This window comes from Coregonus clupeaformis, chromosome 6 (assembly GCF_020615455.1).
Source record: "Coregonus clupeaformis isolate EN_2021a chromosome 6, ASM2061545v1, whole genome shotgun sequence".
NCBI lineage: Eukaryota > Metazoa > Chordata > Actinopteri > Salmoniformes > Salmonidae > Coregonus > Coregonus clupeaformis.
This window is the reverse complement of record NC_059197.1, coordinates 35,573,129-35,600,733: the sequence shown is the minus strand read 5'-3', so window position 1 is coordinate 35,600,733 and position 27,605 is coordinate 35,573,129. Positions and strand designations below refer to the sequence as shown.

At 42.1% G+C, this 27,605-nt stretch overlaps 1 pseudogene; it reads right to left on the bottom strand.

Moving 5' to 3' along the window:
• Nucleotides 1-119: 119 nt before the first annotated feature.
• On the bottom strand, nucleotides 120-27,441 carry LOC121568482 (annotated as a pseudogene).
• Between the last annotated feature and the right edge of the window lie 164 nt (nucleotides 27,442-27,605).

Genomic DNA, 27,605 nt, shown 5'->3' with positions numbered 1-27,605 from the left:
ATTACTTGTTAGATATTACTGCACTGTCGGAGCTAGAAGCACAAGCATTTCGCTACACCCGCAATAACATCTGCTAAACACGTTTATGTGACAAATAAAATTTTCTTTTATTTGATTTCTCATTCTCTGAGGGAGAGAGACACAGGAAGAGACAGGAGTGAGGGTGAGAAAAAGGACAGTTGACCTGAGTTGATGTTAGAGTCTTTGGAGTTCTTGCTGCTGATGAAGCCAGCCCCTAGCAGGTGCTCAGCAAACTGAGCCATCATGTTGTGCAGAATCTACAGACAGACCCACAGAAAGACAGACAGGTCACAGGTTAGATGGATTCTTCTCAATATGAAGCCAAGGCTGCATCCGAATAGTGGTTTGAGCGTGATATCTGATTGGTGAGATATGAGCGAGACCTCTAATGATGTAGGTGGGAAAAGAGGATCTTACTGTGAAAGCATAGATAATAGATGAGGTGGTCACTCTTTGAGTCTCTGGACAGAATTCTTCTCCTCAAGTCCGCTATCTTCTCCTTACCCTGAGAGAGAGAGCGAGAGGGAGAGAGAGATTTTACCACCTAAATGTGTATGTGTGAGCAGGTGTGTATGCCGGCGTTTCTGCGTGTGATTACCATTGGTATGAAGAAAGGGTCCTTGAAGCTGAGAGAGGCAGCGATAGTGAGGACAGGGTCCAGACAGAACCAGCAGAACGCCAAACATAATCAGCTTCCTGATGTGAGGCTCTACAGGCCAGGTGGAACTCCAACGGGGTCAGAGCCTCTGATCGGTCCAGGGCATTGAGGTCCATCGAGGTGTGTGATGGCTAGAGTGACAGCCTCCTCTGTTGGAGGGTCCAGAACTCTGCTATTGGACCCAGCTTGAGGATCTAGAAGAGGTGGGGAGAGAGAATTAGACATTAAATACATTAAAAACAAACTTAGTGAAAAGTCCAACAGCTTGACTTGATCAGAAAACAAAATGTGAAAGAGACCTGTCTAAATGCTAGACCCAACAGGAAGTCCACCTCTACACAGAGAGCAGTAAGTCAACTCTTCACTACCAGAGGTACTACAGTCTTCCTGGCTTCTTCAGCTTCAGGATGTACTATTGTACTATGTCACCGTGTCCAGTGGATCCAGGACATTAATGTGTGTGTTTGTGTGTTAGAGCTGGACGAAATGGACAAATATCCATATCGCGATAGATTGCATGACTTGCCTTTATATCATTAATGTGCACCAGTTTTTTTTGTATCATCCTTTAAACTACTACTACTAGTTTGATGGTTTTCCCATTAACAATCACCCAGATTAGTTAACTTATTTCATTTAAAACGTCCCATTTCTCTAGTATAGGCTACTTATCGTAATGAACGATATCAGCAAAATGCCTGATATAAATGATCGGTAAGGTCGGTGTCGATAATTGAAGTTTATCGTCCCAGCTCTAGTGTGTATCTGCTGAGGTCAGCTTGTTGACAGCCATCTCCCTCTGAAAGGTGTGATTAGTGCATTAGGTACCTCTCAGCCACCAACACACTGATTAACACACATTATCCCATTAGGGGAATGGGAGACTAGCTATTACAACACCAACTCTGCCTTTATGTTCCCTAACACCAGGATGGAATGGGTGGAAGTTGACAGAGAGACCAACAGATGTTGACAGATTGTGTTGACAGAGAGTGTGTGTTGACAGAGAAACCAACAGATGTTGACAGTGTATGTTGACAGAAAAATGTACAGATGTTGACAGTATGTGTGTTGACAGAAGACCAACAGATGTTGACAGTGTGTGTTGACAGAATAACCTACAGATGTTGACATAGTGTGTGTGTTGACAGAGTGTATGTGTTGACAGTGTACACACAATTGTGAAGAGGGCACGACAGCGCCTCTTCCCCAACAGGAGGCTGAAAAGATTTAGCATGGTTCCCTCTGATCATCAAAAAGTTCTACAGCTGCACCATTGAGAGCATCTTGACTGGCTGCATCACCGCCTGGTATGGAAACTGCAAGGCACCCGACCACAAGGTGCTACAAAGGGTGATGAGTATGGCCCAGTACATCACTAAGGCAGAGCTCCCTGCCATCCAGGACCACTATACCGGTGTCAGAGGATGGCCCAAAAAACTGTGAAAGACTCCAGCCACCCAAGCCATAGACTGTTCTCTCTGCTACCGCATAGCAAGCCTGAAACCAACAGGACCCTGAACAGCTTCTAGCCCTAAGTCATAAGACTGCTTAACAAGGCTGCTAAATAGCTAATCAAATGGCTACCCGGCTACCTGCATTGACCATTTCTTGCACTGACTCAATGCACACACACTGGACTCTACCCAGGTTTTCAGAATGTTTTGCTAATTTATTAAAAATAAAAACTGAAATACCTTATTTACATAAGTATTCAGACCCTTTGACTTTTTCCACATTTTGTTACGTTACAGTCTTATTCTAAAATTGATTAAATACTTTTTTCCCCTCATCAATCTACACATAACAAAGCGAAAACAGGTTTTCTAGATATTTTTGCAAATGTATTACAAATAAAAACATAAATACCTTATTTACATAAGTATTCAGATCCTTTGCTATGAGATTCGATATTGAGCTCAGGAATTGTCCGTAGAGCTCCGAGACAGGACAGTGTCGAGGCACAGATCTGGGGAAGGGTACCTCAAAATTCCTGCAGCATTGAAGGTCCCCAAGAACACAGTGGCCTCCATCATTCTTAAATGGAAGAAGTTTGGAACCACCAAGACTCTTCCTATAGAAAGCTGTCCGCCCGGCCAAACTGAGCAATCGGGGGAGAAGGGCCTTGGTCAGGAAGGTGACCAAGATCCCGATGGTCACTGACAGAGCTCCAGAGTTCCTCTGTGGAGATGGTAGAACTTTCCAGCAGGACAACCATCTGTGCAGCACTCCACCAATCAGGCCTTTATGGTAACTCCTCAGTAAAAGCACATGACAGCCCACTTGGAGTTTGCCAAAAGACACCTTAAAGGATTCTCAGACCATGAAAAACAAGATTCTCTGGTTTGATGAAAACAAGATTGAACTCTTTGGCCTGAATGCCAAGCGTCACGTCTTGAGGAAACCTGGCACCATCCCTACGGTGAAGCATGATGGTGGCAGCATCATGCTGTGGGGATGTTTTTCAGCGGCAGGGACTGGGAGACTAGTCAGGATCGAGGGAAAGATGAACGAAGCAAAGTACAGAGAGATCCTTGATGAAAACCTTCTCCAGAGCGCTCAGGACCTCAGACTGGGGGGGGAAGGTTCACCTTCCAACAGGACAACGACCCTAAGCACACAGCCAAGACAACGCAATGGTCTCTGAATGTCCTTGAGTGACCCAGCCAGAGCCAGAACATCTCTGGAGAGACCTGAAAATAGCTGTGCAGCGACGCTCCCCATCCATCCTGACAGAGCTTGAGAGGATCTGCAGAGAAGAATAGGAGAAACTCCCCAAATACAGGTGTGCCAAGCTTGTAGCGCCATACCCAAGAAGACTCGAGGCTGTAATCATTGCCAAAGGTGCTTCAACAAAGTACCTAGGAAATGGTCTGAATATTTATGTAAATGTGATATTTCATTTGTTTTATTTTAAATAATTTTTGAAAAACTTATATAAACCTGCCCTTGCTTTGTCATTATGTGGTATTGTGTTTAGATTGAGAAAAAAATAACAATTTATTCAATTTTAGAATAAGGCAGAAACGTAACAAAATGTGGATAAGGTGAAGGGGTCTGAATACTTTCTGAATGCACTGTATACACACACACGTGCGTTACCGGACAGTTCCTCCAGTGGCGTGCGCATGATAATAATAATATGCCATTTAGCAGACGCTTTTATCCAAAGCGACTTACAGTCGTCCGCATACATTTTTACGTATGGGTGGTCCCGGGGATCGAACCCACTACCCTGGCGTTACAAGCGCCATGCTCTACCAGCTGAGCTACAGAGGACCACAATATAAGGTAGCTGGTAGGCATCCAGTAGCCCTCAGGTGATAACACCCTGCAAGTGTGCGCGCACACAAACGTCATTAGCGTGATTATTCTGACAGTGTTATGTAGGCCTTTACGACAGAGCGTTTAATTAAAGTGTTAGTGGCTTAATCGGGCATTGAGCACAGTCACACTGTAGCTGCCACGACCGGGCAAGGCTAGTGTAGCGCTAACTGTGCCCTGGCTCAGTCTGAATACTGTTACAAGGCTAGTGGAGCGCTAACTGTGCCCTGGCTCAGTCTGAATACTGTTACAAGGCTAGTGGAGCGCTAACTGTGCCCTGGCTCAGTCTGAATACTGTTACAAGGCTAGTGGAGCGCTAACTGTGCCCTGGCTCAGTCTGAATACTCTTACAAGGCTAGTGGAGCGCTAACTGTGCCCTGGCTCAGTCTGAATACTGTTACAAGGCTAGTGGAGCGCTAACTGTGCCCTGGCTCAGTCTGAATACTGTTACAAGGCTAGTGGAGCGCTAACTGTGCCCTGGCTCAGTCTGAATACTGTTACAAGGCTAGTGGAGCGCTAACTGTGCCCTGGCTCAGTCTGAATACTCTTACAAGGCTAGTGGAGCGCTAACTGTGCCCTGGCTCAGTCTGAATACTGTTACAAGGCTAGTGGAGCGCTAACTGTGCCCTGGCTCAGTCTGAATACTGTTACAAGGCTAGTGGAGCGCTAACTGTGCCCTGGCTCAGTCTGAATACTCTTACAAGGCTAGTGGAGCGCTAACTGTGCCCTGGCTCAGTCTGAATACTGTTACAAGGCTAGTGGAGCGCTAACTGTGCCCTGGCTCAGTCTGAATACTGTTACAAGGCTAGTGGAGCGCTAACTGTGCCCTGGCTCAGTCTGAATACTGTTACATAGCTCTGATAGGGCCCATAGGGAACACAGGCACCGTTAACCAGGCTGCACTCATCAACACAGAAACAGATGGAGGGAGAGAGAGCGACAGGACACCCTCAGAGACTGACCTGCTGGCGCGTCCTCTCCTCCGTTTTGGCGTTTTGGCTTTGGCCGACCCAATCTGCAGTCATAGCGCTGATGTTGTTCTGAGTGTCAAAGTGGGTCTCCTTAATCTTTGCCCCATCTATCACATCGTCTACTGAGACAGAGACAGAGACAGAGACAGAGACAGAGACAGAGACAGAGACAGAGAGAGAGAGAGAGAGAGAGAGAGAGAGAGAGAGAGAGAGAGATGGGGGAGACTTTATTAAAAGACAGCCAATTAATCCAAGGCAGCTTGATGAAACAGAGGAGTCTACACTTTGAAAGGAAAATCAAAACTCCTCACACACACACACACACACGCACTCATTTGTGTCCTCTCTAACTCTGAAACAAATGTATAAATAAATACGGCACTTTGAAAAGTTTGGTGTCTAAATGTATCCTGCTGCTTGAAGAGAGAGTAGTAGTGAGGTCAGTAAAGTTTGTCTCATCTGTTCTTGAATTTATTAACAGGCTGTCACCATGGCTAGGGATGGGCATTTGAAATGTTTTGACTGTTCGAGCATGATTTTCTTGGAGTACTCGAATGAAAATATATATATATATATATATTTTTAGAACACAAGGCCCGCACTGGAAATAAATGTTTGAATATGCATGTATCTATATGCAAAGTTGCCAACAGTGCGCAACAACGCCTAATTTATCAAAACCATTACAGATAAATCGTAATTGCTAAATTGCCCCATATACTGTATATTCAGTCAATAAAAAAAATAAGTGCCATTTAAGATTTAAGATTCATTTATTGAAACCTTAATATCAACTGGTTAAATAATATTGTGAAACACAATCTTCAAAAAGGCTGTAACCTCAGCAGTGGTGATTGCTTGTAGAAGCCTGTGGCTTTGCAATGGCATAGCCTTGTTTTGTTAATTTAATAGACAAGACGCTTTTATTTCCCAAGCCCTTATCACAGTCAAGACACACCTATTTTATAGTAAAAACACGATGTAATATAACAGAATAAAATAGAACAGAACATGTTTCCAAATAAAAAAAGTTGCGAGTGCAAAGTGATGCATCTCGTGATCGTTTGAAATGGGGCTCAATTTGGCGAGTTCAAATACAATTTTTTTCGGGGTTACAAACCTCTTTTTGATATACAGACGTTCAATAAATTTTGTTGTTGTTGAAAGTATCAACAATTCCACATTGAACAATGCATGGCGATGAATTACGGCCACGACATCTGTTTTGGTGAGTAGGCCTATGCTCAATGATTCTGATGTAAATGAGGCTGCAATAAAAGATAATGGGACTGTAGTGACTGTGTTGGCACAAAATCCGGTGTGCGAACTAAGTTTCAGTTATTTCAGTCGCTGTAGTAGCTGAAGTGTATAGTGTTGATTCATCCGCATACATAGCTTTACATAAAGCCAGTGGCATGTCGTTAGTACAGATGGAAAAAAGTAAGGGGCCTAAACAGCTGCCCTGGGGAATTCCTGATTCTACCTGGATTATGCTGGACAGGCTTCCATTAAAGAACACCCTCTGTGTTCTGTTAGACAGGTAACTCTTTATCCACATTATAGCAGGGGGTGTAAAGCCATAACACATATGTTTTTCCAACAGCAGACTATGATCGATTATGTCAAAAGCCGCACTGAAGTCTAACAAAACAGCCCTCACAATCTTTTTATCATCAATTTCTCTCAGCCAATCATCAGTCATTTGTGTAAGTGCTGTGCTTGTTGAATGTCCTTCTCTATAAGCATGCTGAAAGTCTGTTGTTAATTTGTTTACAGTAAAATAGCATTGTATCTGGTCAAACACCATTTCTTTCAAAAGTTTACTAAGGGTTGGTAAAAGGCTGATTGGTCGGTTATTTCAGCCAGTAAAGGGGGCTTTACTATTCTTAGGTAGCGGAATGACTTTTGCTTCCCTCCAGACCTGAGGGCACACACTTTCTAGTAGACTTAAATTGAAAATATGGCAAATAGGAGTGGCAATATAATCTGCTATTATCCTTAGTAATTTTCCATCCAAGTTGTCAGACGCCGGTGGCTTGATATGTACATGAAGGTAGGGTAAAGTGACTAGGCATCAGGATAGATAATAATAAGATATTTGAGGTAGATATGTACATGAAGGCAGGGTAAAGTGACTAAGCATCAGGATAGATAATAATAAGATATTTGAGGTAGATATGTACATGAAGGCAGGGTATAGTGACTAAGCATCAGGATAGATAATAATAAGATATTTGAGGTAGATATGTACATGAAGGCAGGGTAAAGTGACCAGGCATCAGGATAGATAATAATAAGATATTTGAGGTAGATATGTACTTGAAGGCAGGGTAAAGTGATCAGGCATCAGGATAGATAATAATTAGATATTTGAGGTAGATATGTACTTGAAGGCAGGGTAAAGTGACCAGGCATCAGGATAGATAATAATAAGATATTTGAGGTACATATGTACTTGAAGGCAGGGTAAAGTGACCAGGCATCAGGATAGATAATAATAAGATATTTGAGGTACATATGTACTTGAAGGCAGGGTAAAGTGACTAAGCATCAGCATAGATAATAATAAGATATTTGAGGTAGATATGTACATGAAGGCAGGGTAAAGTGACTAAGCATCAGGATAGATAATAATAAGATATTTGAGGTAGATATGTACATGAAGGCAGGGTAAAGTGACTAAGCATCAGGGATAGATAATAATACGATATTTGAGGTAGATATGTACATGAAGGCAGGGTAAAGTAATAATAATAATAATAATATGCCATTTAGCAGACGCTTTTATCCAAAGCGACTTACAGTCATGCGTGCATACATTATATATTTTTTTGTGTATGGGTGGTCCCGGGGATCGAACCCACTACCTTGGCGTTACAAGTGCCGTGCTCTACCAGCTGAGCTACAGAGGACCACGTGTAAAGTGACTAAGCATCAGGATAGATAATAATAAGGTATTTGAGGTAGATATGTACATGAAGGCAGGGTAAAGTGACTAGGCATCAGGATAGATAATAATAAGATATTTGATGTAGATATGTACATGAAGGCAGGGTAAAGTGACTAAGCATCAGGATAGATAATAATAAGATATTTGAGGTAGATATGTACATGAAGGCAGGGTATAGTGACTAAGCATCAGGATAGATAATAATAAGATATTTGAGGTAGATATGTACATGAAGGCAGGGTAAAGTGACCAGGCATCAGGATAGATAATAATAAGATATTTGAGGTAGATATGTACTTGAAGGCAGGGTAAAGTGATCAGGCATCAGGATAGATAATAATTAGATATTTGAGGTAGATATGTACTTGAAGGCAGGGTAAAGTGACCAGGCATCAGGATAGATAATAATAAGATATTTGAGGTACATATGTACTTGAAGGCAGGGTAAAGTGACCAGGCATCAGGATAGATAATAATAAGATATTTGAGGTACATATGTACTTGAAGGCAGGGTAAAGTGACTAAGCATCAGCATAGATAATAATAAGATATTTGAGGTAGATATGTACATGAAGGCAGGGTAAAGTGACTAAGCATCAGGATAGATAATAATAAGATATTTGAGGTAGATATGTACAGTGGGGAAGAAAAGTATTTAGTCAGCCACCAATTGTACAAGTTCTCCCACTTAAAAAGATGAGAGAGGCCTGTAATTCTCATCATAGGTACACGTCAACTATGACAGACAAATTTAGAAAAAAAAATTCAGAAAATCACATTGTAGGATTATTAATGAATTTATTTGCAAATTATGGTGGAAAATAAGTATTTGGTCACCTACAAACAAGCAAGATTTCTGGCTCTCACAGACCTGTAACTTCTTCTTTAAGAGGCTCCTCTGTCCTCCACTCGTTACCTGTATTAATGGCACCTGTTTGAACTTGTTATCAGTATAAAAGACACCTGTCCACAACCTCAAACAGTCACACTCCAAACTCCACTATGGCCAAGACCAAAGAGCTGTCAAAGGACACCAGAAACAAAATTGTAGACCTGCACCAGGCTGGGAAGACTGAATCTGCAATAGGTAAGCAGCTTGGTTTGAATAAATCAACTGTGGGAGCAATTATTAGGAAATGGAAGACATACAAGACCACTGATAATCTCCCTCGATCTGGGGCTGCACGCAAGATCTCACCCCGTGGGGTCAAAATGATCACAAGAACGGTGAGCAAAAATCCCACAACCACACGGGGGGACCTAGTGAATGACCTGCAGAGAGCTGGGACCCAAGTAACAAAGCCGACCATCAGTAACACACTACGCCGCCAGGGACTCAAATCCTGCAGTGCCAGACGTGTCCCCCTGCTTAAGCCAGTACATGTCCAGGCACGTCTGAAGTTTGCTAGAGTGCATTTGGATGATCCAGAAGAGGATTGGGAGAATGTCATATGGTCAGATGAAACCAAAATAGAACTTTTTGGTAAAAACTCAACTCGTCGTGTTTGGAGGACAAAGAATGCTGAGTTGCATCCAAAGAACACCATACCTACTGTGAAGCATGGGGGTGGAAACATCATGCTTTGGGGCTGTTTTTCTGCAAAGGGACCAGGACGACTGATCCGTGTAAAGGAAAGAATGAATGGGGCCATGTATCGTGAGATTTTGAGTGAAAACCTCCTTCCATCAGCAAGGGCATTGAAGATGAAACGTGGCTGGGTCTTTCAGCATGACAATGATCCCAAACACACCGCCCGGGCAACGAAGGAGTGGCTTCGTAAGAAGCATTTCAAGGTCCTGGAGTGACCTAGCCAGTCTCCAGATCTCAACCCCATAGAAAATCTTTGGAGGGAGTTGAAAGTCTGTGTTGCCCAGCGACAGCCCCAAAACATCACTGCTCTAGAGGAGATCTGCATGGAGGAATGGGCCAAAATACCATCAACAGTGTGTTGAAAACCTTGTGAAGACTTACAGAAAACGTTTGACCTGTGTCATTGCCAACAAAGGGTATATAACAACGTATTGAGAAACTTTTGTTATTGACCAAATACTTATTTTCCACCATAATTTGCAAATTAATTCATAAAAAATCCTACAATGTGATTTTCTGGAAAAAAAATTCTCATTTTGTCTGTCATAGTTGACGTGTACCTATGATGAAAATGACAGGCCTCTCTCATCTTTTTAAGTGGGAGAACTTGCACAATTGGTGGCTGACTAAATACTTTTTTCCCCCACTGTACATGAAGGCAGGGTAAAGTGACTAAGCATCAGGGATAGATAATAATAAGATATTTGAGGTAGATATGTACATGAAGGCAGGGTAAAGTAATAATAATAATATGCCATTTAGCAGACGCTTTTATCCAAAGCGACTTACAGTCATGCGTGCATACATTATATATTTTTTTGTGTATGGGTGGTCCCGGGGATCGAACCCACTACCTTGGCGTTACAAGTGCCGTGCTCTACCAGCTGAGCTACAGAGGACCACGTGTAAAGTGACTAAGCATCAGGATAGATAATAATAAGGTATTTGAGGTAGATATGTACATGAAGGCAGGGTAAAGTGACTAGGCATCAGGATAGATAATAATAAGATATTTGATGTAGATATGTACATGAAGGCAGGGTAAAGTGACTAAGCATCAGGATAGATAATAATAAGATATTTGAGGTAGATATGTACATGAAGGCAGGGTAAAGTGACTAAGCATCAGGATAGATAATAATAAGATATTTGAGGTAGATATGTACATGAAGGCAGGGTAAAGTGATTAGGCATCAGGATAGATAATAATAAGATATTTGAGGTAGATATGTACATGAAGGCAGGGTAAAGTGACTAAGCATCAGGATAGATAATAATAAGGTATTTGAGGTAGATATGTACATGAAGGCAGGGTAAAGTGACTAGGCATCAGGTTAGATAATAATAAGATATTTGAGGTAGATATGTACATGAAGGCAGGGTAAAGTGACTAAGCATCAGGATAGATAATAATAAGATATTTGAGGTAGATATGTACATGAAGGCAGGGTAAAGTGACTAAGCATCAGGATAGATAATAATAAGGTATTTGAGGTAGATATGTACATGAAGGCAGGGTAAAGTGACTAAGCATCAGGATAGATAATAATAAGATATTTGAGGTAGATATGTACATGAAGGCAGGGTAAAGTGACTAGGCATCAGGATAGATAATAATAAGATATTTGAGGTAGATATGTACATGAAGGCAGGGTAAAGTGACTAGGCATCAGGATAGATAATAATAAGATATTTGAGGCAGATATGTACATGAAGGCAGGGTAAAGTGACTAGGCATCAGGATAGATAATAATAAGATATTTGAGGTAGATATGTACATGAAGGCAGGGTAAAGTGACTAGGCATCAGGATAGATAATAAAAAGATATTTGAGGTAGATATGTACATGAAGGCAGGGTAAAGTGACTAGGCATCAGGATAGATAATAATAAGATATTTGAGGTAGATATGTACATGAAGGCAGGGTAAAGTGACTAGGCATCAGGATAGATAATAATAAGAGTAAAATAAAGAACAGAGCAGCAGCAGCAAATTATGAGTGTGAAAGTGTGTGCGTGTGTATGTGGTGTCGGTTATATGTGTGTGCGTATGTAGTGCAAGTGAATGTGTGTGGGTTTTGTGTGTGTGTCAGTGTAGTGTGTGTATATAGAGTTTACACTGAGTGTACAAAACATCAGACTGACCAGGTGAATCCAGGTGAGCGCCATCACCCCTTATTGATGTCACTTGTTAAATCCACTTCAATCAGTGTAGATGAAGGGGAGGAGACAGGTTAAAGAAGGATTTTTAAGCCTTGAGACAATTGAGACATGGATTGTGTATGTGTGCCATTCAGAGGGTGAATGGGCAAGACAAAAGATTTAAGAGCCTTTGAACAGGGTATGGTAGTAGGTGCCAGGTGCACCGGTTTGAGTGTGTCAAGAACTACACCACTGCTGGGTTTTTCACGCTCAACAGTTTCCCGTGTGTATCAAGAATGGTCCACCACCCAAAGGACATCCAGCCAACTTGACTCAACTGTGGGAAGCATTGGAGTCAACATGGGGCCAGCATACCTGTGGAACGCTTTCGACACCTTGTAGAGTCCAGGCCCCGACGACTTGACACTGTTCTGAGGGGGTGTTTTGTACACTTAGCGTGTGTGATAATAGTATGAAGTTTCTGTATTTAAAAAAAGTCAAAACACACACACACACACACACACCCTAACAGAGGCTGATACACAAACAAAAGGACACATACACAACTGGTCTCAGCGATACTAGTGGCAATGACAATCTTCCTGACTCCTGGAGAGGGCTTTTTGAACACCAGTCAGAACAGACAGCCTCACTCCCTGGGTTATTCATGTTCTGCTCTGGGAGAAAGGAGTGTTTCTGAGTCCATACCTGATTGAACATCTGCTGGGTCATCAGGAGGTCGTTGAGGCCACTGATATTGTCCCAACCTGGCAGGAACACCAAGATGGCTCCTTCCTGGAACACAAGGACAGGTAACACACGTATCAGCACACACTCAGGCAACACACACATATCATTAAGGTAACACACATGCTAAGGTCTATTCGACGCTGGTCTGACCAATCGGAATCCATGCTTCAAGATTGTTTTGATCACGCGGACTGGGATATGTTCCGGGTATCCTCTGAGAATAACATTGACCTGTACACGGACACGGTGACTGAGTTCATAGGGGATTTTGTTCCCACTGTGACTATTAAAACCTACCCAAACCAGAAACTGTGGATAGATGGCAGCATTCGCACAAAACTGAAAGTGCGAAGCATCGCATTTAACCATGGCAAGGTGACTGGGAATATGGTTGAATACAAACAGTGTAGTTCTTCCCTCTGTAAGGCAATCAAACAGGCCAAACGTCAGTACAGAGACAAAGTGGAGTCGCAATTCAACGGCTCAGACATGAGACGTATGTGACAGGGTCTACAGACAATCACGGATTACAAAGGGAAAACCAGCCATGTTGCGGACACCGACGTCTTGCTCCTGGACAATCTAAACACCATCTTCGCTCGCTTTGAGGATAACACAGTGCCGGCCCAGACGACATCCCTTGCCGCGTCCTCAGAGTATGCACAGACCAGCTGGCTGGAGTGTTTACGGACATATAAAATCTCTCCCTATCCCAGTCTGCTGTCCCCACTTGCTTCAAGATGTCCACCATTGTTCCTGAACCCAAGAAAGTGATTGAACTAAATGACTATCGGCCCGTAGCACTCATTCTGTCGTCATGAAGTGCTTTGAGAGGCTAGTTAAGGATCATATCACCTCTACCTTACCTGTCACCCTAGACCCACTTCAATTTTCTTACCGCCCCAATAGATCAACAGACGATGCAATCGCCATCACACTGCACACTGACGTATCCCATCTGGACAAAAGGAATACCTATGTAAGAATGCTGTTCATAGACTATAGCTCAGCATTCAACACCATAGTACCCTCAAAGCTCATCATTTAAGCTTGGTGCCCTGGGTCTGAACCCCACCCAGTGCAACTGGGTCCTGGACTTCCTGATGGGCCGCCCCCAGGTAGTGTAGGTAGGAAACAACACCTCCACTACGCTAATCCTCAACACAGGGGCCACACAAGGGTGTGTGCTCAGCCCCCTCCTGTACTCCCTGTTCACCCATGACTGCATGGCCAAGCACGCCTCCAACTCAATCACCAAGTTTGCAGATGACACAACAGTAGTAGGGCTGATTACCAACAATGACGAGACAGCCTACAGGGAGGAGGTGAGGGCCCTGGCGGAGTGGTGCCAGGAAAATAACCTCTCCCTCAACATCAACACAAAACGAAGGAGCTGATCGTGGACTTCATAAGACAGCAGAGGGAGCACGCCCCTATCCACATCGACAGGACCGCAGTGGAGAAGGTAAAAAGCTTCAAGTTCCTCGGCGTACACATCACTGACAATCTGAAATGGTCCACCCACACAGACAGTGTGGTGAAGAAGGTGCAACAGCGCCTCTTCAACCTCAGGAGGCTAAAGAAAGTCAGCTTGGCCCCTAAGACCCTGACAAACTTTTACAGATGCACCATTGAGAGCATCTTGTTGGGCTGTTTCACCGCCTGGTACAGCAACTGCACCGTCCACAACCACAGGGCTCTCCAGAGGGTGGTGTGGTCTGCCCAACGCATCACCGGGGGCACACTGCCCTCCAGGACACCTACAGCACCAGATGTCACAGGAAGGCCAAAAAGATCATCAAGGACATCAACCACCCGAGCCACAGCCTGTTCACCCCGCTATCATCCAGAAGACCAGGTCAGTACAGGTGCATCATAGCTGGGACTGAAAGACTGAAAAACAGCTTCTATCTCAAGGCCATCAGACTGTTAAATAGCCATCACTAGCCAGCCTCCACCCAGTACCCTGACCTGAACTTAGTCACATTCACTAGCCGGCTACCACCCGGTTACTCAACCCTGCACCTTAGAGGCTGCTGCCCTATATACATAGACATGGAAACACTGGCCACTTTAATAATGGAACACTAGTCACTTTAATAATGTTTACATACTGCTTTACTCATCTCAAATGTATATACTCTATTCTATTGTACTGTATTTTAGTCAATGCCACTCCGACATTGCTCGTCCTAATATTTATATATTTCTTAATTCCATTCTTTTACTTTTAGATTTGTGTGTATTGTTGTGAATTGTTAGATACTACTGCATTGTTGGAGCTCGGAACACAAGCATGTCGCTACACCTGCAATAACATCTGCTACATATGTGACCAATAAAATTTGATTTGATTACTTTCACCTCCTCCCTCCATCTCCAACCATCTCCCTTCCTCCTTTCACATCCTTCCCTCTCCTTCCCTTCTTTCACCTCCTTCCGTCTCCCTCCCTCCTTTCACCTCCCTACGCCTCCCTCCTTTCACCTCCCTCCGTCTCCCTCCCTGTGACCAATACATCTTGATTTGTTTGATTTGATTTTGATTTCAACACGCTCAGGCAACACACATCACAGCTTTTCCAGTCAGAAACTAACAGACAGTTCCTTAGTAAACTAACAGGACCTGAATCCTACCATTTTCACAAACATTCCCACTTTGTCATCTCAGCCAAGCCAGGGGCAGACAAAAGCTCTCTCTCCCTTTGCTCGGAGTAACCACACAAAGCCTGCTGCACACTGACTACACAGTCAAATGAGCTAATTACACAACATAAGCGTTTTGGAATGAATAAAAGCCTAATTTGCTCAAAAGGGAACGAAAAGGTAATCAGTCACCTAAAAACCCAGAGCCACCCAGAGACAAAGCTGAGCTAACCACAATCCACACTAAGCTGGTTAATGGGTTCAGAGGAGAATAGTGCCCATGTTAGCATTAGTTTAGCTTTAGATTCAACGGTGGTGTTAGCATTAGTTAGGCTGCGTTTACACAGGCAGCCCAATTCTGATATTTATTCACTAATTGGTCTCTTGACCAATCAGATCAGCTCTTTTGCCAATAATTGGGCAAAAGATCAGAATTGGGCTGCCTGTGTAAACGCAGCCTAAAAGTGTACAGGTAGGTAGTTTGCTTAGTTGGCGTGTGTCTAGGGTAGTCGTGTTAGCATCAGGGTTTGGGGCGATGTCATTATGATCCTGTTGAATTCATGAAAAGTAGCCCATTATTATGATTTGTGAACAGAATCTGGTACCGGAGTGGACAGAAAGGAGACAGTGAGAGGTCATTCCATGTCATTTCAGCCAAGCCATGACACCCACCATCTCAGATGGTTCTCAAAGCGTTTCTGTACTTAGAAACAGATTATAAAGATGTGGTTTGGAGTATTGCGTCTTCATCCTTTATAATGTATTTCCTGTGAATGTTTTTGTTTTTTTTTGTTTCGAGAAATTAGCCATTATTTACCATAAATGAGTATGAAAGTACCATGTTTTGCCCACTAGATGCCACTGTTCCTGCGACTGCCACCACACCCTTTTATCCATTTTGCTGGTCTCTTGTGTTTATTAAATGGATCACAACACTTTCTTTGCAACTTTGGGTAGAAAACCAATAGCTTTTACTCATGATGAAAATAAATTGTGTGGTCAGTTGTGTGGTCAAGCCAGTCCTCCATGAAAGCAATTTAGTTTGTCCTTCTCTTAGCAACCTAATGCTTCAACCCAACTCTCCTTGAATAGTCCAACAAATGGCAGGTTTCTGACAGGGCTATCCGTATGGTGCAATTATCATATAAAGACTTTTCCTACAAGCCCAAAATTTGATAGAGAAATGGGCTAGTGACTAAAATGTTGTGACAACTCTAATAAAATAGTAGAATTAAAAACCATTGCATGGCAGTCGTATTATTATTATTATTATTATTATTATTATTATTAGAAAACATCTCTATATGTAGTGTGATTAGTGACATTTACTATTAAACCCAACCCAGCCCAATACCATTACAAAACACTATGCAGTGTGTGTTTGGTACTTTAACCATTGAAGACCATTAAAGAACATGACATTGAAACCATTAGAACTGTGCTCGTTCGGCAGGAATGGTTGAACTAATCCAGACCTTTTTTTAAGGGAATAAAACACACACAGACGGGCCGTTTCCTGGTGACAAATTAAGTCTAAGAGAAGGACAAACTCAATTGTTTTCATGGAGAACTGGCTTGAATTGTGACGATGACCACACCATTTTTTTCATATCATGAGTAAAAGCTATTGGTTTTCTACCCAAAGTTGCAAATAAAATGTGATCCATTTAATAAACACAAGACACCAGTAAAATTGATAAAAGGGTGTGGTGGCAGTAGCAGAAACAGTGGCATCTAGTGGGCAAAACGTTGTACTTTCACACTCATTTATGGTAAATGCAAGCGACTTCAATGGCTAGTCTCTCTGAACAGGGGAAAAAACTCCGCCAGATTCACAGGTTATTAATTACATATGATGAAGAAGCAATACTCCAAGCAGCAGCTCGGATGTTAGGTACTATATTTATTGAAGATTATATGAATCCTATAAATTAAAATGGCCAATTTGAGATTAAATTATTCAACAAAAGAATGTTTCAGGAATGCTAATCTTATCGGTTTCTAACTACAGAAATGATTTAAGAACAATCAGATGGTGGGTGTCAATCTGATTTCTTGTGCTTTTTGAGGTGGTATGACTGATGTGATGGAGAAGCTTCAGGGTTCATCACCTGAGCTGACTGAATGGAGATAGTGTCGTGATGGAGCAGCTTCAGGGGCCGTTGTTCCCAGAGCTCTCTGATTAATGCTAATTCATCCTAAACCTCAACCACACAGACCCAGGAGGGACACATGATTCAGGGAATACGCCATGACACACACACACACACAGTCTGTAAAATAGCCGATTGGGTCATTTCTACATTTCATTTCTACTGTCCAGTGCCTTTTGGATCTCATAACTTTTGGAGGGAAAAACAATATATTTAGATTTTTTTAAAAACATATTCTAATAGAAAAAGGACATGTTTCACTTTTTTTGTTGTTACATTGGTCAAGCGCTTACTTTTTTGCAGGTGCATTTTAACCTGTTAGGTGCATTTTAACCTGTTAGGTACATTTTCCAACCTGTTAGGTGCATAATCCTAACACAGTGGACATTTAGAGCCTAAATTAGCCACAACTCTGTGAGTGAGCAAGATTTAGCTAGGATAATGAACACTTGAACATGATTTTAACTTCTCTATCAAACATATTTAAAATGTTTTACATTTGGTTAATTTTCTCTATAATTTCGCCTAAAAGGGTGGATATTTATGAATGGGTCAATGGGACATACAGACTAACAACATGAAACATGGAAAAATAGATCAAACTGAGTGTTTACATCTATTTAGCTTTGTATCGTTCATTGTTTTTCCACCAAAGAAATGACACTTCCTGAATGTGTTGTCATTGTAGAAAGGAATTGTTTTCTTAAACTCCCACACCAGTACTTAGATTTAAAATCCATCTTTAAGAAGAAAAAATTTAAAAATAGGCGAGGGTTATGACTTTGTGGCTCCCCCCAAGATGAATGGTTCTCTCTCTCTCTCTCTCTCTCTCTCTCTCTCTCTCTCTCTCTCTCTCTCTCTCTCTCTCTCTCTCTCTCTCTCTCTCTCTCTCTCTCTCTCTCTCTCTCTCTCTCTCTCTCTCTCTCTCTCTCTCTCTCTCTCTCTCTCTCTCTCTCTCTCTCTCTCTCTCTCTCTCTCTCTCGACATTAATTATGGTCTGTGATGTCGTCCCCATGGGTGTGTAATCACCGGGGCGAATGTCTTAATTAACCAATCACCACGGTCAGAACCCTGACAGCCGGCCCCTAGCCCCAACTAAGAACCCTGTCATGGCCAATCTACTTATTTTCCTCTCAGCTCTCTGACAATGTCACGACCAATCAGCCGGCTGGCTCCCTTCGGAGTCACGGTAGCTGACAGAGGTAGGGTTGCTGAATTTCAAATGGACCTATAGCCCAAACCTCTAGGCATTACAGTAAAGAGAAACTATCCTCTATTCTCTCTACTCCTCTCTTTACGTCTCTTCTCTTTACTCCTCTCTTTACGTCTCTTCTCTTTACTTCTCTCTTTACGTCTCTACTCCTCTCTTTACCTCTCTTCTCTTTACTTCTCTCTTTACGTCTCTACTCCTCTCTTTACGTCTCTACTCCTCTCTTTACGTCTCTTCTTCTCTTTTTACGTCTCTTCTGTCTTTACATCTCTTCTCCTCTCTTTACTTCTCCTCTCCTCCCCATGTTTCAACCACACAGCCCTTCTTCAAGTCTCCATGTTATCAAACACTGCTACTGGATAATGGTCCCATGTTGTAATGTGTATATTGTATGTTCTATTATTGTAAATTCTCAATGGGACAATAAAGATATGTATTGAACTTTGCACTGACTCATGTTGTATTTCACCCTATCAACAGTCAACACCAAAACAGCAGTGGGACTGAGCCTGACCGATATATCGGTTCACCGATATTATTGGGCGATATTGTCCTTTTACTGCCATATCAGTATTGGCCGATAATTCCACTGATAATTAATATTTAATAAATAGGATGAAAAAATTGAATCTCATGCTTATCTGAACACTTGCTGCCATTCTCATGATGTCATTATTGAATCGGTATCGGACCCAAAAAAACATTGGTTGGGCTCTACTCCACACCAAGGCAAAGTTAAAACTCACTTCCTGGCTCAGCACGATGTGTCCTATCAGCAGCACAATGAGCTCCAGGTCAATCTTATCATCATCGTCCATCATCTCCAACACATCTATGGTGCTGTCAGAGTATATGCCAATCACAATGAGACACACACGCGGAGTCACCAATCACAGACAGGAACAGACACAAACAGGAAGACATACAGACTAATCAATCAATGAATGAGACAGTAATACTGTTGGCAATGATAAAGAACCAAAAACAATTGTCATTTATTAAATTAAATATTTCATTTGTTAGACAGCTTTGACAATCCTCTCAACAACATTGTCATTGTCCTATCAGAATAATATAATGGATGTCTATTAAACTAAAAGCATGATAAGTTAGAGAGGCACTGGTGGGAGAAATTAATCTCTTTATTTAAACCACTGGAGATTCATCATGAGATTGTGCCATCAGACCCCCCCCCCCTCCCCCCTCCCCTCCCCCCGTAACTCACTTGACTCGTAGAGTTGGGGTGTAGCAGGGCCAGCTCTCCTCCCCTCAGTAACTTACATAGCAGAACGTAGCAGGGCCAGCTCTCCTCCCCCCTCAGTAACTCATGTATCAGAACGTAGCAGGGCCAGCTCTCCTCCCCTCAGTAACTCACATAGCAGAACGTAGCAGGGCCAGCTCTCCTCCCCTCAGTAACTCACATAGCAGAACGTAGCAGGGCCAGCTCTCCTCCCCTCAGTAACTTACATAGCAGAACGTAGCAGGGCCAGCTCTCCTCCCCCCTCAGTAACTCATGTATCAGAACGTAGCAGGGCCAGCTCTCCTCCCCTCAGTAACTCACATAGCAGAACGTAGCAGGGCCAGCTCTCCTCCCCTCAGTAACTCATGTAGCAGGGCGTAGCAGGGCCAGCTCTCCTCCCCCCTCAGTAACTCATGTATCAGAACGTAGCAGGGCCAGCTCTCCTCCCCTCAGTAACTCACATAGCAGAACGTAGCAGGGCCAGCTCTCCTCCCCTCAGTAACTCACATAGCAGAACGTAGCAGGGCCAGCTCTCCTCCTCTCAGTAACTCACATAGCAGAACGTAGCAGGGCCAGCTCTCCTCCTCTCAGTAACTCATGTAGCAGGGCGTTGCAGGGCCAGCTCTCCTCCTCTCAGTAACTCATGTAGCAGGGCGTAGCAGGGCCAGCTCTCCTCCTCTCAGTAACTCACATAGCAGAACGTAGCAGGGCCAGCTCTCCTCCCCCCTCAGTAACTCACATAGCAGGGCGTAGCAGGGCCAGCTCTCCTCCTCTCAGTAACTCACATAGCAGAACGTAGCAGGGCCAGCTCTCCTCCCCTCAGTAACTCATGTAGCAGGGCGTAGCAGGGCCAGCTCTCCTCCTCTCAGTAACTCACATAGCAGAACGTAGCAGGGCCAGCTCTCCTCCTCTCAGTAACTCATGTAGCAGGGCGTTGCAGGGCCAGCTCTCCTCCTCTCAGTAACTCATGTAGCAGGGCGTAGCAGGGCCAGCTCTCCTCCTCTCAGTAACTCACATAGCAGAACGTAGCAGGGCCAGCTCTCCTCCTCTCAGTAACTCACATAGCAGGGCGTAGCAGGGCCAGCTCTCCTCCCCTCAGTAACTCACATAGCAGGGCGTAGCAGGGCCAGCTCTCCTCCTCTCAGTAACTCACATAGCAGGGCGTTGCAGGGCCAGCTCTCCTTGTACTCTGTCTCTTTCTACTCCTTCTCCGGTTGGGAGTTGTGATCCTGCATGAAACCCCTCTTCCACCTGGGCCTCCGCTCCTCCTTCTGGGGATGGGCATGGACACACACACACACACACACACACACACACACACACACACACACACACACACACACACACACACACACACACACACACACACAAACAGTTCAGCCAAAAGTCTAAGGACACCGGATTAGAAGGTGCTAATCTTCCCCATTCATTTAGGCTTGAGGCTAGTGGATATATCCTAGTTTGTACAGTGGGACATCACCTAATCATCTCCAACACATACTCCAGTAGGAACTCACCTAATCATCTCCAACACATCCTCCAGTAGGATCTCACCTAATCATCTCCAACACATACTCCAGTAGGAATTATTGAACTGGGAAGGTCATCCCCGGGATGTGGATCATAGGACAGTTATCTGGAGAGAGACATGGAGAGAGAGAGACATGGAGAGAGGGAAATAGAAAGAGTGGAGGGGGCAGAGTGAGGAATATACTGACTTTATTTCAATGGTCATTCCCAATTTCCATTTTAGATTTTCAAACTCCATTGCACCTTCTGCTATAACAAAACACACACTGAGTCTACACTTTGTCATTGCGTACCAAAGTATTTGGAGAACTTCTCAGCGTTGAGCGTGGCACTCATGAGGATGACCTTGAGGTCCTGTCGGACTCGTAGCAGGTCTTTAACGATGATGAGCAGAACGTCAGAGTGAAGGTTCCTCTCATGAATCTCATCTAGAACCAGGTGGCTGATGGTGGACAGCAGACTGACAGGGAGAGAGAGAGAGATTCAGAATGAATATCAGTTGGGTAAAGAAAGAGAACGATCTGGTGATGGGAGAGGAGGACGATGAAGAGGAAAGAGAGGACAGGAAGACACTCACGGGGAGGAGCGGAGCCACTGTAGAATAATACCTGTTAAACAATACAGCACCAAGCCTGTTTCCGTGGTAACCGACAAACAGGGAGGGAGAAAAAAAAAGAATACACAATTGAATACAAACTCTTATTAATACAGGTTATTACAGTTTATATCCTCAATTATTAATACAGGTTATTACAGCTTATATTCTCACTTATTAATACAGGTTATTACAGTTTATATCCTCACTTATTAGTACAGGTTATTACAGTTTATATCATCACTTATTAATACAGGTTATTACAGTTTATATACTCACTTATTAATACAGGTTATTGCAGCTTATATCCTCACTTATTAATACAGGTTATTACAGTTTATATCCTTACTTATTAATACAGGTTATTACAGTTTATATCCTCACTTATTAATACAGGTTATTACAGTTTATATCCTCACTTATTAATACAGGTTATTACAGTTTATATCCTCACTTATTAATACAGGTTATTACAGCTTATATACTCAATTATTAATACAGGTTATTACAGCTTATATCCTCAATTGTTAATACAGGTTATTACAGCTTATATCCTCAATAATTAATACAGGTTATTACAGCTTATATCCTCAATTATTAATACAGGTTATTACAGCTTATATCCTCAATAATTAATACAGGTTATTACAGCTTATATCCTCAATAATTAATACAGGTTATTACAGCTTATATCCTCAATTATTAATACAGGTTATTACATCTTATATCCTCAATTATTAATACAGGTTATTACAGCTTATATCCTCAATAATTAATACAGGTTATTACAGCTTATATCCTCAATAATTAATACAGGTTATTACAGCTTATATCCTCAATTATTAATACAGGTTATTACAGCTTATATCCTCAATAATTAATACAGGTTATTACAGCTTATATCCTCAATTATTAATACAGGTTATTACAGCTTATATCCTCAATAATTAATACAGGTTATTACAGCTTATATCCTCAATAATTAATACAGGTTATTACAGCTTATATCCTCAATTATTAATACAGGTTATTACAGCTTATATCCTCAATTATTAATACAGGTTATTACAGCTTATATCCTCAATAATTAATACAGGTTATTACAGCTTATATCCTCAATAATTAATACAGGTTATTACAGCTTATATCCTCACTTATTAATACAGGTTATTACAGCTTATATCCTCACTTATGAATACATGTTATTACAGCTTATATCCTCACTTATTAATACAGGTTATTACAGCTTATATCCTCAATTATTAATACAGGTTATTACAGCTTATATCTTCAATTATTAATACAGGTTATTACAGCTTAAATACTCAATTATTAATACAGGTTATTACAGCTTATATCCTCAATTATTAATACAGGTTATTACAGCTTATATCCTCAATTATTAATACAGGTTATTACAGCTTATATCCTCACTTATTAATACAGGTTATTACAGCTTATATCCTCACTTATTAATACAGGTTATTACAGTTTATACTCACTTATTAATACAGGTTATTACAGTTTATATCCTCACTTATTAATACAGGTTATTACAGTTTATATCCTCACTTATTAATACAGGTTATTACAGTTTATATACTCACTTATTAATACAGGTTATTACAGTTTAGTAATATGATTGGTCGTTCATTCAAGCACCACCACGCTCCTGCGAGTCCCAACTTCTCGAGCAGTACATGAGTTGATGCCTCCACACAGCACCCGAGAGCTGTCCAGTGGAAAAAGAAGCACCCATCAATCTGCTCTCTGAGCATACTTATTTTAGGGAAAGTGATTTACAAACGTAAACCTTCAATAGTGAACATACTAGCAATATGCTGGCTACTGTTGATAGTGTGCTAAAATAAAGCTACAAAAAGACACCTACCATTAGTCTTGGCTAGCCTTCTGTAGCCAGGTACATGTCTCTTTTGGAACTTCTGTGTTCAAAAAGGGGCAGCGTCCTATTTTGAGATGCAAAAAAAAAATATTCTCAAAATGACATAGACCTACTTTAGAAAACAATAATTAATACAATGCAATTCTAAAGAACACAGTAATGATTTCCATTGCTAAAATATATTACACAGCTTTTTTTTTAAAGGTCCAATGCAGCTGTTTTTGTCCCAATATCAAATTATTTCTGGGTAACAATTAAGTACCTTAACTGTGATTGTTTCAATTAAAATGTTCAAAAAGAAACAACAATAGCTTCTTAGCTAAATGCAATTTCTCAACCAAGTATTTTGCTAGGACTGTCTGGCAGTGGTCTGGAGTGAGGGACCTAATGGGAGGAGTCTAATGGGAGGAATGTATAACCTGAAAACTAGCTGTAATTAGCAGAGAGGAGGGCAAACTCTCTCTGTTATTGGTCTATTAACCAAAAAAAAAACACCCAGCTAAATAAGCTGAAATTTCAGTGGTTCAAACAGCTCCTATACTAAAATTGCATTATCCTAATTTTCACAATATTATTCCAACCTCAGTGTGGAAATACAGTATATATATAAAACACAGGAACTTCAAATTTTTGATTGCACTGCCCCTTTAATACATTTCATAATAACCAAATGTAGCCTATTATTAGCTGAATATAGAGAGAAAGCATGCCAACCTATAGGCCCCGCATGACCACAATGCATTTAAGAACTACACCATGTCCGCGCCAGAAGAGATTCTGTTCGGGCCAGTAGATTTTTGGCCAACTGGCCCGACCGTTGGACCTTCGGCCTCGGCTACACAAGAAAAGCAGCAGGTCTATTCAGTCAAATACGTCCCCAAGCTCTCGATTACATATAAATGAAATTATTACATAGTTGAGTGGGGGAGAACACTACACTTTCTTTTCCTATCAAATATTTGATATCTTCCTACACCAACACATTTGAGAGAGTGAAGGAAGCTTGTGGCTGCTACACACCCACACACACAGTGTGTGACAGGAATACTATCTTTCTTCCAAGGCTGATTTGTAGTCCCAGTATGACGTGTGTTCATGTAGTGTTGATCACATTAACCTCTCTCTGAGCCCTATTCTATTCTGTCCATCTATTCTGTCCATCTGTTCTGTCCATCTGTTCTGTCCATCTGTTCTGTCCATCTATTCTGTCCATCTATTCTGTCCATATGTTCTGTCCATCTGTTCTGTCCATCTGTTCTGTCCATCTATTCTGTCCATCTATTCTGTCCATCTGTTCTGTCCATCTATTCTGTCCATCTGTTCTGTCCATCTGTTCTGTCCATCTGTTCTGTCCATCTGTTCTGTCCACCTGTTCTGTCTATCTATTCTGTCCATCTGCGCTGAAGTCTCTCACTCTACACATTTGAGTCATTTATCAGACACCGTTATCCAGAGACTTCCAGTTAGTACATCATCTTAAGATAGCAAGGTGAGACAAGCACATACAGTGGGGGAAAAAAGTATTTAGTCAGCCACCAATTGTGCAAGTTCTCCCACTTAATAAGATGAGAGAGGCCTGTAATTTTCATCATAGGTACACGTCAACTATGACAGACAAAATCAGATTTTTTTCTCCAGAAAATCACATTGTAGGATTTTTAATGAATTTATTTGCAAATTATGGTGGAAAATAAGTATTTGGTCAATAACAAAAGTTTCTCAATACTTTGTTATATACCCTTTGTTGGCAATGACACAGGTCAAACGTTTTCTGTAAGTCTTCACAAGGTTTTCACACACTGTTGCTGGTATTTTGGCCCATTCCTCCATGCAGATCTCCTCTAGAGCAGTGATGTTTTGGGGCTGTCGCTGGGCAACACGGACTTTCAACTCCCTCCAAAGATTTTCTATGGGGTTGAGATCTGGAGACTGGCTAGGCCACTCCAGGACCTTGAAATGTTTCTTACGAAGCCACTCCTTCGTTGCCCGGGCGGTGTGTTTGGATCATTGTCATGCTGAAAGACCCAGCCACGTTTCATCTTCAATGCCCTTGCTGATGGAAGGAGGTTTTCACTCAAAATCTCACGATACATGGCCCCATTCATTCTTTCCTTTACACGGATCAGTCGTCCTGGTCCCTTTGCAGAAAAACAGCCCCAAAGCATGATGTTTCCACCCCCATGCTTCACAGTAGGTATGGTGTTCTTTGGATGCAACTCAGCCTCCAAACACGACGAGTTGAGTTTTTACCAAAAGTTCTATTTTGGTTTCATCTGACCATATGACATTCTCCAAATCCTCTTCTGGATCATCCAAATGCACTCTAGCAAACTTCAGACGGGCCTGGACATGTACTGGCTTAAGCAGGGGAGACACGTCTCGCACTGCAGGATTTGAGTCCCTGGCGGCGTAGTGTGTTACTGATGGTAGGCTTTGTTACTTTGGTCCCAGCTCTCTGCAGGTCATTCACTAGGTCCCCCCGTGTGGTTCTGGGATTTTTGCTCACCGTTCTTGTGATCATTTTGACCCCACGGGGTGAGATCTTGCGTGGAGCCCCAGATCGAGGGAGATTATCAGTGGTCTTGTATGTCTTCCATTTCTTAATAATTGCTCCCACAGTTAATTTCTTCAAACCAAGCTGCTTACCTATTGCAGATTCAGTCTTCCCAGCCTGGTGCAGGTCTACCATTTTATTTCTGGTGTCCTTTGATAGCTCTTTGGTCTTGGCCATAGTGGAGTTTGGAGTGTGACTGTTTGAGGTTGTGGACAGGTGTCTTTTACACTGATAACAAGTTCAAACAGGTGCCATTAATACAGGTAACGAGTGGAGGACAGAGGAGCCTCTTTTTTTTTTTTTTTTTTTGTTGGGGGGATGGATCAGCTTAATATTGCAGATAGATTGTATCTTCTATCAATGTAATTGTCTGCATCACTTCCAATCCCCCATGTTTTTTTAATTTTTTTATATATATATTCCCCTTTATTACTTTTCAACCCCACCATCCTTTCCCTACTTGGAGTAAATTAGTGAACAACAACGCCCAGGCCTCTACTTCCGGTCTATACTTACTATCTACACCTTATGGACAGAGTTAATTTTACAATAATTATATATATATATTCTCCTGAACCTCTTCTACTCTCAACCTCTCCGATCATTTTCATGATGTCCATCCGGTTTGCTTCTAAATGCCATATCTTTCTAACTGTGCTCTTTCCCAAAAGCTCCCAACATACAACCTATATACTTATTATGGACACAGTATGCTTACATTATTAGCTATCTTTGTTATTATTTGTTGTTATTTGTTATTAGTCCCATCCTTCAACTCTATTCAATACCAGAGGAGCCTCTTAAAGAAGAAGTTACAGGTCTGTGAGAGCCAGAAATCTTGCTTGTTTGTAGGTGACCAAATACTTATTTGCCACCATAATTTGCAAATAAATTCATAAAAAATCCTACAATGTGATTTTCTGGAATTTCTTTTCTCAATTTGTCGGTCATAGTTGACGTGTACCTATGATGAAAATCACAGGCCTCTCTCATCTTTTTAAGTGGGAGAACTTGCACAATTGGTGGCTGACTAAATACTCCCCCCCCCCCACTGTAACAGCCATAGTAAGTACATGTTTCACTCTCTACTGCCATCCTCTTCTCTCTGTCACAGATCTCCTCTGTTTCTCTCTGCTCTTCTCTCACTTCCCTGATCCCCCACTCCATCTCTCCTCTTCATCCTCCTCTCCTCCACTGATCCTGTCATCTTCTCTTTCTCTCTACAGCTCTCCTCTCTCCTTCACACTTCTCTCTATCCCTCTGCTTACTCCCTCTCCTTCTCATGCGCGCACACACAACTGGCTGTACATCATTCTTCTGCCTTTCAATTAGCCACAAACTCAACTCATCCTGACTGGTGATCCCAGAGCT